Genomic DNA, 12,923 nt, shown 5'->3' on the forward strand with positions numbered 1-12,923 from the left:
GCCCTAAACCCTAGAATTCCCTCCCTAAACCTCTTTCCCTCCCTACCTTGCTCTCTTCCTTTAAGACACACCCTAATACATACCTCTTTGACCAAGCATTTTGTTATCTGCTCTAATATCTTCTTATGTGATCTGGTATCATATTTTGTTTAATAATGCCTTTGTGAAGCAGCTTGGAACATTTTACTTTGTAAAAACCGCTATATAAATGCAAGTTGTTGCTGTTCTTTCTTAAGTATGGCCCGTATGGTACTGTATAGTACTGCGTTCTTTTGAGGTGTTCTGGGGTGAGCCCCAAGATGTGTCTGCAGTGAATGGTTGACATCTTCTTTTCTTAGCAGCCTTTTTAAAAATCTCTACTTTAGCTAAACCAGCACGTACTGTACATTTCCCCCATTGACTGCTATATTATGCTTTCCTTAATGCTTGGAAAGTTACACTGTTAATATGCTACAATTTTAAACTCACTCTCAACTTCATGAAATTTTTTCTGACAGCCTTTGCCTGACCTTCCTAATAACTCTGTTCTTTGGCACTAGATGAGCTGCATCTGACCTTAAACTACTATATAGAGAATTCCACTTCACTTGTCTTAACCAATCAAAGGCCAACGATCCCTTTCTAGAGTGTCACTCCAGTACACAGACATGTCTTGGAAAGGTGCAACTGTCAGTTTATATAAGCTTCATCAAGACAATATGTTATCAGTAAGGCTCATTATGCAAGTCACTCAGCCACAAGACTGTTGTGTTCTGTTATGATGCAGCAGATGGTAAATGCTGAGCTATTCAAAACCCAGAGGGAAACTTTAAACAACTGTCACAACTAATTTTCAATTTGTATGTTTCGAGATGATGGCTTTGAATTCAGTAATCATAAGACCACTGAGTCTTAAGAGGTTTTTATAAACTAAATTAAACTTTTATTAATAAAAGAAAAGATTGTAAGCACATACATATGTCTACAAATTACTGCAACAATAACTTTTAAATAAGTTAACCTGATTCCCAGTTACACCTTTTTTAAGGCAACAGTAAAACACATAGATGTTAAAAGATCCAGACAAAGTGAACAATACCCTGAACAGTCAAATTCAAATTGAATTTTCTTAACTTCAGTACCTGGAGACAGCAATTTGGTACATACAGGCTGAAGGCATTTCACACTTGTTGAATCTTAGACAGCGGTCCGTTATACACAGCCTTCACTCCTTTATACATATTTTCTCCTTTGAGTGCAAATACCCATTGTTTCACTATAGGCAGGATCTTTCCACCCCCCCACCGATGGGGGCGAAGTTGAAGGACGGGTGTGCACAGGCGTGCTTCCGATCGGTGACCTGGATCGGGGGTGTGGCGCCATTTTTACGTGGGCGGGCCAATTAAGGCCCGCCCAGCGTGACGTCTGCACAGAATCGCTATGTGCTCCCTGTGTGGGTGGGGGGGTGGGGGGGGGGGGAATCCCAAAATCGAGAGCGTGCTAAACATAGAAAAATAAAGTTTCCCTAGCATGACCCTCATGTGACACTGTCCATGATTTTTACAAAAACTTTATTAACATTTTTTAAAACATACAGGAAACCTCATCTCGCCCATGGATGAGGTTTCATGCATTTTCTAATTCGCGCCAGGACTCCTGGCCTGCTCGCCAACCTTAAGGTTGGACGGGCAGGTCCTTTAATTAGTTAATTGACTCTGTCAATGGCCTCAATTGGCCATTGACAGGTCGGCGGGCGTGCGGCTGATTTTGCTGCGCCCCCGCCTACCTGAAAATTTAAATGGGGCGGGGTGACGTCGGGAGTTCCGACCAGCTGCCTTTAATCCAATTAACACACACACACATAATTTTACAATAAATTCCAATAACATTATGAGAATTATTATATCTTCCTGACAGGCTCCTTGTTCTTATCTGAGGCCATTTGACCCAATAGTCCATACTAAACTGCTGCCTTGTGTAATACACTTTGTGCTTTTGTCAGAAAACTAAAATAATGCGAGTGAATTAATTGGAATACAGAATTTAGCTCTTCATCAAATACAACAATTGCCTTGGGACTATCCTCATTATTTCTATTTGCTTAGTTTAATGCAGCTGCATTTCATCAAACTTATTTTTTTCTTTGCCTATCTCTTGGAGGTATCTCAAAGCACTTTACACAACAAATTATTTCTGGATTGTAATGACTACTATTATGTAAAAGGATGTGGCAGTCATTTTGCACACAGCAATATCCCAACAACTTTCACTTCCATTTATGTTTATGTTGTAAAACGTCCCAAAGCACTTCACAAGAGCCTTAATCAAACAAAATTTGACACTAAGCCACCACAAGATGTGTGAAAATAAGCTTGGTCAAAGAGATAGCCTTTAAGAAGTATCTTAAAGCTGAGAGAGGTTTAAGGAGGGATTCCAGAACTTAGGGCCAAGGCAGGTGAAGGCAAGGACATCAATGGTGGAGCAAGTAGGATGCAAAAGAGGCCAGAATTGGAGAAGCGTAGTGATCTCGGAGGGTGGTGGGGCTGGAGGAGATTACAGGGATATGGAGGGTCAAACTCATGGGGGGATTTGACAACAAGAATGAGAATTTTAAAACCAAAGATGTTGCTATGCAGACCGGGAGCCTATGTAGATCAGTGAGCACAGGAGTGATGGTTGAATGGAACTTGGTGTGAATGAGGGTACGGGTAGCAGAGTTTTGGATAAGCTCAGATTTATGAAAGGTGCAAGGCAGGAGTCTGGCCTGGGAGGCAGTGGAATAGCCTATAGGTAATAAAGTCATGAAGGAGGTTTCCAGCAATAGGTTAATTAAGGCAGGGGCAGAGACGGGCAATTTTAAGGAGGTGGACGTAGGCAATCTTGATGATGGATAAGATATGGGACTGGAACTCAGCTCAGGTTCAAACAGCAATGAGACAAAGGGCCAGACTTTAGATCCCAGGTTGGGTGAGCAGTGATGGGAGAACTCCCGGCTCCGTGAACCTGACCTTTACAAGGGCTGCCTGGATGTTAAATGTTGGTCCGGGGTTGGAGGGCTAGAATGGGAGTTGGGGCCAGTGACCCGCGAAGAAACAAGGAGGCTGCCGGGTGCATAGACGAGTTGGGTGGAAGGCCTGCCTCAAGTCCCCAGCACTGTGTCCAAAAACTTTTAAAAACAACAAAACATAAAGCATCCCTCCAGACCTCACCCCTCACATACTCCCCAGGGCCCATACATGCGAACCCATGCCACCTCATGCCCTGTATCCTAACCCACATGCCCTTTTATAGCCCCTTTGCCAACCTATGCCCATGTACCCAACCCCATGGTATTTTATAGCCCCTGCCAACTTAATGCCAACTTGTGCCAACCCATGCCCCCTATCCACCACTCTTTGCTCTTACCTACCATACCAACTTACCTAATATCCACCATGGGCAGACATCTGGACATGCAGAGCTGAGATAAAATAAAGTTCCATAAAATAAAATTCTAAGTGTCTATTACAGACATCCTTATATTGAAAAATAACTCTCATTCATAAAAATCCATTTACTACACTTGCATTCATTCAGCTAAATAAAGCCTTATGATAACAAACTTTTCATTTAAGTATCAAATCCCAATAGCAAGCATTGGAATTCCTAGTTCCACATCAAAGAATCTATAACCACTTGTTGCTGTCAATCAAACTGTGAAATGGTAAAACCCCTACTGTGATAATGGATGGTTGTGAAATCAGTCATGTAGCACCAATCCAGTAATGGAAGTCCTCAAGCTTATGTCAACAGAGAGAGTGAAATAGCAAGTAATTTTTTCTAATACTCCAGACATTTTTTCCAAATAGTTAAAGGCCTGGACTTTTAAATGCCTTGACAACTTGACAGCTCCCTTTGACAGGTCCATTTGACAGGTGCTTCTGACTGTTATTACAGGTGCTTTTAACATATGCTACTGCCAGTTTTTGACAATTCATTTTGACAGGTCTGTTGACAATAATTAGTTTGTGCACTTTTTATGCACATTTATGCCTACATTTAACACTTCCAAAGGGCACCTGACCTACCCAAAGGGCACCTGACCTCCCCAAAGGTGTCCCAGGAACAGATCCGAAGGGGAAGCTTACCTCTCCAAAGGGGTATCCTGGATATCCAAACAAATACACCAATCCAGACCTGTTCTTACCTCATCCAATCTGCATACGTTGGGTTTCACACTCCTGTCCTACCACTTCATGATTTAAATGGCTAGCTGCCTCTATAAACAGCGCACACACAAAACACACCTTGCCCCAATCCTGCCCCCATGAAAACGAGAAATACTGTGTTTGGGGGTGGGACTTCCAATTTTGGGGCATTTCTGTTATTTTTACCATGATGGAGAGCCTCTTTGTCGTGGCGAAAACCTGAGCCAAAGTCGCCACATGCAAATTTAGCTAAAGCTTTTTGCTTTGGACTCCTCCAACCTGCTGAGTATTTCTAGCAGTTTTCTACATTAAATTTCTAGCATTTGCCATTTGTTTATTTATATATAAAACTCTAGGCAGTTACTTTGGTCATATGCTCTCTGCATTCTAATTAACCTGAAGTTTGTTTCTTTGCTTGTTTGTTGGTATGATATAGATATATAGATATCTATCTGCGGATATATGTCTTGGTTTTTCCCAATCTACATTATTAGTCTTATAACCAATGCAAAGCCTAGGCCAATTTTGAGTTCTGCATCTTCCACCTTCAAATCTAAAAATTACTCGGGTCTTGACACTTAATAGATTCAAATGTGATACTTGCATCAGTTGCCTAATCTATTTAAAAATAGGCTAATCCTTCTGCTAATAATGGCAAAGGAATTTCAAATGAACTTTTAAGTGTTTGTACATTAACAGACACACAATGTAATTTCTAAAGATTGAAATTACCTGGGATTAGTATACATTCTAATAATATACTTGTTTTATAGCCTTAAATTTTACAATGTTTAATTGTAACACAATGTGCTTTGGAAAACGAGTAAATTATGAACAGCTGTTCCAACCAATGTGAATAATATTTTTCTTAAATTTTAGTGCAAGTAAAAGGGAATGGAATTAAACTTGCAGGTGAGAGTTCATATCTCATCATCACTAACTCTTAAAATAAACTGTTCTGCAGAAAATAATTGGCATTCTCGTCACAGAGCCTGAACTTGTGAAAATTAATTAGCAGCAATGCTTGTTCTTCCAATGCACGTGAAATACCAATTTAAAAACGCTACAGTCAAACCAAAGTTCATGGTTTAAATCTCTAGATGCTGGCATTTGCAATGTCAGCATTGTTCTTTAAGATCATTAAGAGAAAGACTTGTACTTTTCTTCCTTTCAGAATCGTAATTTAAAGTTCAAGTTGTGAACTCAGTCATAAGTTATTGGAATGAAATCTATTCCCTTCTTTTTTAAAAAGTGATCGTACATTGTTGTATACCAAGTACAACTAAATGTTTGGTTTGAATGACTTTTTCTGAAGAGCATCCACTGAAGAGGATCTCCACCAACAATTAAATATTCAAGAGTTTGCTGATCCTGGAAAGAATTATGGGATGTCTGTTGCCAATATGGACAGGAACTGCATCAATGTAACCAGGCAAAAGCCTATGACAAACCAGTTTTGTTCAACTATTATCACTGTTTATCGTTGTTGTTTATATGGGTATATCAGAATAGCCTATATGTTCAAACCAGTTCTTTATTCCTTTTCGCCCATTTGCTACAGGAAATCAGTTGCTAAAGAGATGTTTCTTCAGCAGCCACGTTATCATCAATGAGAGGCCCCCATACCAACAAATTAAAGTAGCCTCTGCACTTACAGTCATGACACATAAGAACGATGTCTCCTATGACATAACTATGCTCCACATAAACATTTCACAGAATCTTAACGGCACAGAAGGAGGTCATTCAGCCTATCGTGTCTGCACTGGCTCTCCAATGAGCATTATGGCCTAGTGCCATTGCCCTGCCTTTTCTCCATACCCCTGCGCCTTGTTTCTATTCAAATAATCATCTAATGCCCTCTTGAATGCCTTGATTGAACCTGCCTCCGCCACACTTCCAGGCAGCGCATTCCAGACCCAAACTAGCTTTGCCCATTGGACTACATGCTGTGCTCACAGTTCAGGCGCAGGCATTCTCCTAACCAGCATTGCAAGGCTGCACTGTTAGCTTGAACCATGGGGGAGACTGGTCCAAACCAGAATTATGACATTGCAAGGGGCTGTAAGCACCTCCACCAGTGACTGCTACATGGGCAGTTTTAGCAAGGAGGTTATGCAACATGCCCTGTCGTCCAACTGTTCTGCAGTCCCCTAAAATGCTAAAGGCAAAATGCTGCAGATGCTGGAAATCTGAAACAAAAACAAAAAATGATGGAAAAACTCAGCAGTTCTGACAGCATCTGTGGAGAGAAAGAGAGAGTTAACGTTTTGAGTCTGTATGACTCTCCTTCAGGGCACTAAAATGCTCATTAGTTTGCAGTCTGTGCTCGAGGGGTGAAAAACTCTGGAGCACTTGGCATCACTTTCATGCCTCTGCGTTGCTTGAGTGGGCAGATAAGCTAGAGACCCAACTCCATGCATGTCAACGTGGCTGCCTCTGAACTGTCTCAGCTGCAGAAGAATGGCCACTTTATACAAAGTTTCCCTAGCACGTGGCCGATTCCCTTCCCAAAACACCTCGCATGTGCTTGTGCTCTACCTTCAACCACAGGGCAGCCCTTGCCCGTGTCTCCAACGCTGAGGTTCCTTCTAAAGGCCCCAAATAATAAATTTGTTTTTTAAATTCTGCAATTCAGGATAAAGTTAGTGACTATTTAAGAACGCATGTATAAATCAAGAATAGACAATGTGGACTTATCAAAAGCAAGTTTGGAAAATTTAACAGAGTTTTCTTGAAAAATAATGGATTCAATAGATAAGGGGAATGCATTTCATGCAGTATAAATGGATTTTAGAAGGTATTTGATAAGATGACTGACAAGAGACTTATTAGAAAAGTTTAAGCTTGGTGGTATAAGACAAAATGCAGCAAGATGTCTGGAAAGCTGGTTGATGGATTGGAAATAAAGTATAGTTGGATGCTCTTGGATAGGAGAAGGGTGGACTTGGATTTGCCCAGGAATCATTGCTAATCCACTTTGACTTTCAATATACACAGGTGATTTCGACTTGAGAACAATCTGAAAAACAGCCGATGATGTAAAAGTTCATTATTTGGCATACAGTGAAGCTGCAATAGACTTCAGGGAGAAGATTACAGATTATCCAAATGGACGGAAGGCACCATTGTAATTTAGTTTGGACAAGTATCAAACAATTCATTTTGGGAGGAATTAAGGATTGAGACTGGAGGATGTGGTTGAAGAGGGCATTAGGAGTTCAAATAAATAATTCCCTCAATATGAGTGGAGATAGATGAGCAATACAATGGCAAACAGATATTTGGAATTTATGAATAAGGACCAAGAGTACAACAATAAAAAACTAAATTATAATTTTGCACAAATATTGTTTAGACCGCAGTTAGATTGCTATTCACAGTTTTGGACAACCAGTTACATAAAAGGGGATTAAAGCCACAGGCACGTGCCTGACCCGCTCGAGCGTGAAATGATTTGTGTTGACGTTGGCCAAGCGTGTTGAGGTCAAGGTGCAGTCTTGCGATAGTTCGGTTGGCGGGCGCGCGCCAAAGCTGGCAGCGCACCTGTTGACAATTAAAAGGCCTGTTAAAACCATTAAGTTATCAATTAACCTAAATTTTTTGCTGCCTGTCCAACTAACTGTTGGCGGGCAGGTGAAAAGGCCAAGCGACCTTTGCATTTTTTTGGAAACCTCATTTGCGGGTGGGGTGAGGTTTCCAAAAGCAAATAAAACTAAAATAAACACTTTAATTTTTCATTAATAACATGTCCCTGCTCGTGTGACAGAGTCACATTTTTATTCTCTTCATTATTTTATTATATCTCTTCATCACCCTGAGGCAGCTCCGTGCCTCAGGGAGATTATGCAGCGCTCACTCATGTGCATGTGCGATTTTTGCGCTCAGCTGGCTCGCACTCCTTCCCCCGCCCGCACAGGTAGCGTTCAGAGCTGCCGCTCGTGTTTCACGCTGGGCAGGCCTTAATTGGCCCGCCAACATGAAATTGTGGTGCGGTGTCGATCACTGGCGGCGGTCGGCTTCCTGATCGACCCCACCCGCTCCAGCCGAGCTCGCCCGCCAAGGGCAAAATTCTGCCCTAGAAGAAAATTCTTAATGGAGGGGTTTGTTGAAGAATGGAATTCTTCACCACAGAAAATAGCTGAGATGGAGGAAATTGCTCCTTTTAAGGGAAAATTGGATCAATTTTTGAATCAGAGGAAGAGCCATGGCCAGAATTTTGACGTCGGGTGCAGGGGCGGGCCCGAAACGCCGACACATAAAATGATGCGTGGCGATGTCACCGCACATCATTTAGGTCTTTTTTCGGCCGGCGGGCGCAGGAACTGTCAAAGGCCTGTTAAGGCCATTAAAAAACCAATTAAAGTAATTATCAATGCTGTCCGTCCAACCTTAAGGTTGGTGGGCAGGCGAAGAGTCTAAGTGGCCTTCGCGTTTTTCAGGAAGCCTCATCCATGGGCGGGATGAGGTTTCCTGAAGGTTTTATTGAATAAATAAATAATTTTTACATAATTCATAAACATGTCCCAGCTCATGTGACACCATACGTCACGCTGGGTGAGCCTTAATTTGCCCGCCCATGTAAAATGGCGGCCCGGAGCCGATCGCGGGCGGCAATCAGCTCCATGCCCGAGCCCAACTGGCCCTCCCGACATGGGGAAAATTCTCCTCCATGGCTATGGAGAGAAAGCAAGGCAATGGGATTAATTTTGGATTGTCCTAGCAAAGAGCTGGCACAGCCACGATGGTCAAATGGCCCTCAACCGTGCCATAACCTCCATGTCTATTTTGCATTGGGTCCCTTACGAGTTTTTAATGACAGCCCCAAGTCCAAGGGCAGTTTAACACAAACTTGTACATCGTTATTATCCCCACCTAATTATTCCCCTTTCCACTGCAAATTAATCCAAACTCAAGTGGAATAATAGAGAAAAAGCCACCCAGTGAGCCTGGTGATTTACAGCAAGTTGTGTCAAGTTGGAAAGGCTTGTGAGAAACATCATTCCCTAAATTGGTTTGTCTTCCTTTGGTATATACCTTGCAGCATTTCTGTTCAGCGAATTTAACCCCTTGTGAGCAAAATTTAATTTAACAGCAGAATTTTAATAGAACTCATTCCAATATCTTTCTCTGGCAAAACAGTGACAAAACCCAAAATGTGAACTGAGTTCTCTGATTCCAATTAAGGCGATTATAGTTCACTTAACTGTGCCTCACAATAATGCAAGAAACGTTACCTCTGGATTTTTCACCATCCACTCAGACTGATGACGAATCTGATCTTATTCACTTATGCTCGAAAACTTGCTATTAGTTGCTCTGGCAGATTGCTCAACCAAGCCTATGGGAATTCATTTACCCTGCAAATGTGTTAATGATACACATAGGATAGAAAATTTCTTTGTAACATTTTATGGAATGCTATCCAATATCACTGAAGTTTGGGGTCACCTGGTTCAAGCAGCATTGCAGCATGAATCACACGGAGCAATCATACTCAATGTGCGTGAAGCGGTCTAAATGCATTGGCTTTATTTTTCCTTTTTGCCAGCATTGCTCTACAACATCTGGGAAGGGCCAACTGACCCGGTGTCTTGAAGAAATCCTCCAAACGTCCCATTGTACCTCATCTACCTCCAGTTTCAGCCTCCCATTTGTACCTCCATTCCTCATTTCCTCACCCAATGATTTCACTTTCACCTACCTGACCCATTTGTCTTTGCTTCAGACTCCTTTCCTCCCTCCTCATACTAACTTCCAGCTGACTCCCCAGCTTTCACTCCATGTTCAGCGCTGTGCTCTCTTAGTCTTTATTTCAGCTGGAAAGGGATCAATGTTTTCCGAGTATTTTTAAGATTAGGAAACAGTTCTCCATCCTTCTCTTGTGCTGAGAATGTCAGAATGACCATACCTTTGACATTGCTCTCGGGGACAAAAGCAAGAGAGAGTGGTAGCAGCAGTACCAGATGGAAAGTAAGGAGGAGGTGGAAGAGAGAGAGATATGGAATGGACAATTGGGACGGAGTATTTGAGGTAGCAAGGCAGCAAATGTACAGCCTGAAACAGATTGGTAGGGTTAACATGCAGAGACAAGTTCAGAGCAAAGACACCAGGCAGACAGGTTTGTTCTGAAAAAGCCAAAACTCATCAGTTGGTCTTTGGGAGTTTTGGCTCAAATATGGATCAAAATGTTTGTTTACACAGAATGGCTGGCCATGATGGAGATTATTGAACTACATTAATCTTGTCACTGAGTTGCCCATTATTTCTCCTTCTGTGCACTGATGAGTCAAGCTTACACATGCATAAAGATAATCCTTACAAAAAGAACACACTGAGAACAGTGAAAGTGCAGCAAAATGTCTGTGTGCAGCACAACAGGCTTTAAGGAACATAACAGTAGAACGTATTTTATGTGATACTGCTCTATCGCAATGCGTACTGCAATAATCGCTGAAGTTAAAAACTCAACAGGGTGGATTTTGATTTTCAAGCAATAGGTTAAAGCAAGTCAGCTGCCCGCTTTGAATCTCTCCCCATGGGCTTAAAAAAATATTGAGAAAGATGTAGAACAGGATCCCGGACTCATGGCACAAAGTCCAGATCTACCCCAGTCAATAGTTCCCTATAGAAATTATAAGCAAGTGTCTATTTTTTAAAACTAGCATCCAAGCAATCTTCTCACAAGAAGCATATGAAAATTGTTTCCAGAGATCATTTGAAAAAGGAACGGGGTAAGGTTTAATCTCAGCTATTTTCATGTGTCACTGCATTTGTATTATTGTCAAGCCTCACTATTTCCACAAATGAAAGTAAAGACTGGCTTTTTTGCAGCAACTTATCAATCACTCTGAAATGCTCAAAGTGCGTCATATACGATGAATTACTTTGAAATGGAGGAATTGGCGCCACAGAGAGTAAAATTACAAACTACGTGGTACAATCATAATATGGATAGAGTAGTGAATTTTCTTGTAATTCCTTCCAAAAATAACTGGATAATGTTATTGTGTTAGATTACAAATCCAATATTCCTCCAGGTCCTTTGTCATAAAATCAATATAGCTTTAGGTCATGTGTCACAACCATTTTGAAATAGCAATGGAAACACAGCAGTGCTGCAGTAAGAGAAATAATTGCAAAGACAATTCAAAACCCAACACATTGATTTCATGGTACTGGTTCTTATTTTTAAAGTCCTTGTTCTCGCTCTCTCTCTGAATGATATCCTTCACCTGTGTCTCATGCTGTGCGCCTTCCGCATCTCTGAATGATGGCTGCTTCCTCATCCCTTCAATCTCTGCTTAACTGACTCTGCCTGGCCACTTCTCAACTCCATTAAAAACTTGTCCTGTTAACTGAGCTTTTGGGAAGCATTCTCTTCCTTAATATCCTGCATCCAAAATTGCTGCCCTCTTTCTCTGCTCATTCATAAACATTCTTGTGCATGACAATGCAATTCAAATTATTTTTGTACTAACATATTTCTATGAAATGAAGAAGCTTTCAGTTTAAAAAATAATAGTTCACCTTTTCTTCTTTGTGGCTTTAATGGGTGAGTCAAATTCAATCGGTGTCCAAATGGGATTTTTTTTTTTTTATTCATTCACGGGATGTGGGCTTCGCTGGCTGGGCCAGCATTTATTGCCCATCCCTAGTTGCCCTTGAGAAGGTGCTGGTGAGCTGCCTTACTGAACCACTGCAGTCCCTGTGGTGTAGGTACACCCACAGTGCTGTTAGGAAGGGAGTTCAGGATTTTGACCCAGCGACAAGGAAGGAACGGCGATATACTTCCAAGTCAGGATGGTGAGTGACTTGGTGGGGAACTTCCAGGCGGTGGCGTTCCCATCTACCTGCTGCTCTTGTCCTTCTAGATGGTAGTGGCTGTGGGTTTGGAAGGTGCTGTCTAAGGAGCCTTGGGGTGGAGTACCAGGAAATTGGTGGAGTGGGTTTAAATTGAGAAAGGAGGGAGTTGCCATTGGATTATTGCTTTGTAATTCATCGAGAAGTATCCATTATAAACTGGCAAAGTTGTACAATGCTTGCAATATTTCCTGAAGGAACTCTTATCCTGGATTCAAAAGGTAATTTCTTTAGCACAATCTCTTTAACACAATACATTTTCAATTCCACTTCCCAATCCTACCTAATGAGCTTTTTACAGCAGTAATGTTGATAATGGACGGCAGCTTGCAAAATGAGAAGTAAACTAATACTTACTTCAATAAAAATGAAGGCAAGAGCATTGAGTTGAAGGTACAATTTGCACTCATCAGGGATCAATGCAAAGCTATGTTTCCCATTATTTGTACAGTGTCAGTGCCAGTATGACAAGGTTAAATAAAACTCGTTCTACAAGGCATCAACATTATGCCTTAATTCTAACCTCAGAGCAGTACCAATGTGACAAATCAAAAGGAAATGAAATAGCATAAATAAGGGCAAGGGAGAGACAGGAAAGAAATGAGAAAGAAGCAACAAGTCAGAAAAGAATGAGATCAAAGAGGAGATTAGCACTGATATGAACAAAATAAAAGGAATGAGTGAGAGAAGAGGAAGGGAATAAGAGAGACAAGAGGCAATAAGTCTAAGAGATAGCAAATGTAAGAGACAGCACCATAAGGACTGCCTCAATACCGCACTGCCTCAATACCGCACTGCCTCAATACCGGACTGCCTCATTACCGCACAGCCTCAATACCGCACTGCCTCAGTACCGCACTGCCTCAGCACCGCACTGCCTCACTACCGCACTGC

The 12,923-nt window shown here is 41.6% G+C and overlaps 1 protein-coding gene across 1 annotated transcript in view; it reads right to left on the reverse strand.

Annotated features, from left to right (window-relative positions):
- Positions 1–12,923, reverse strand: part of igsf9bb (immunoglobulin superfamily, member 9Bb) — a 676,902-nt gene that overhangs the window by 264,255 nt on the left and 399,724 nt on the right. The window lies entirely within an intron of this gene.

The sequence above is a fragment of the Cetorhinus maximus genome, chromosome 2, assembly GCF_964194155.1.
Source record: "Cetorhinus maximus chromosome 2, sCetMax3.hap1.1, whole genome shotgun sequence".
Classification (NCBI taxonomy): Eukaryota; Metazoa; Chordata; class Chondrichthyes; order Lamniformes; family Cetorhinidae; genus Cetorhinus; species Cetorhinus maximus.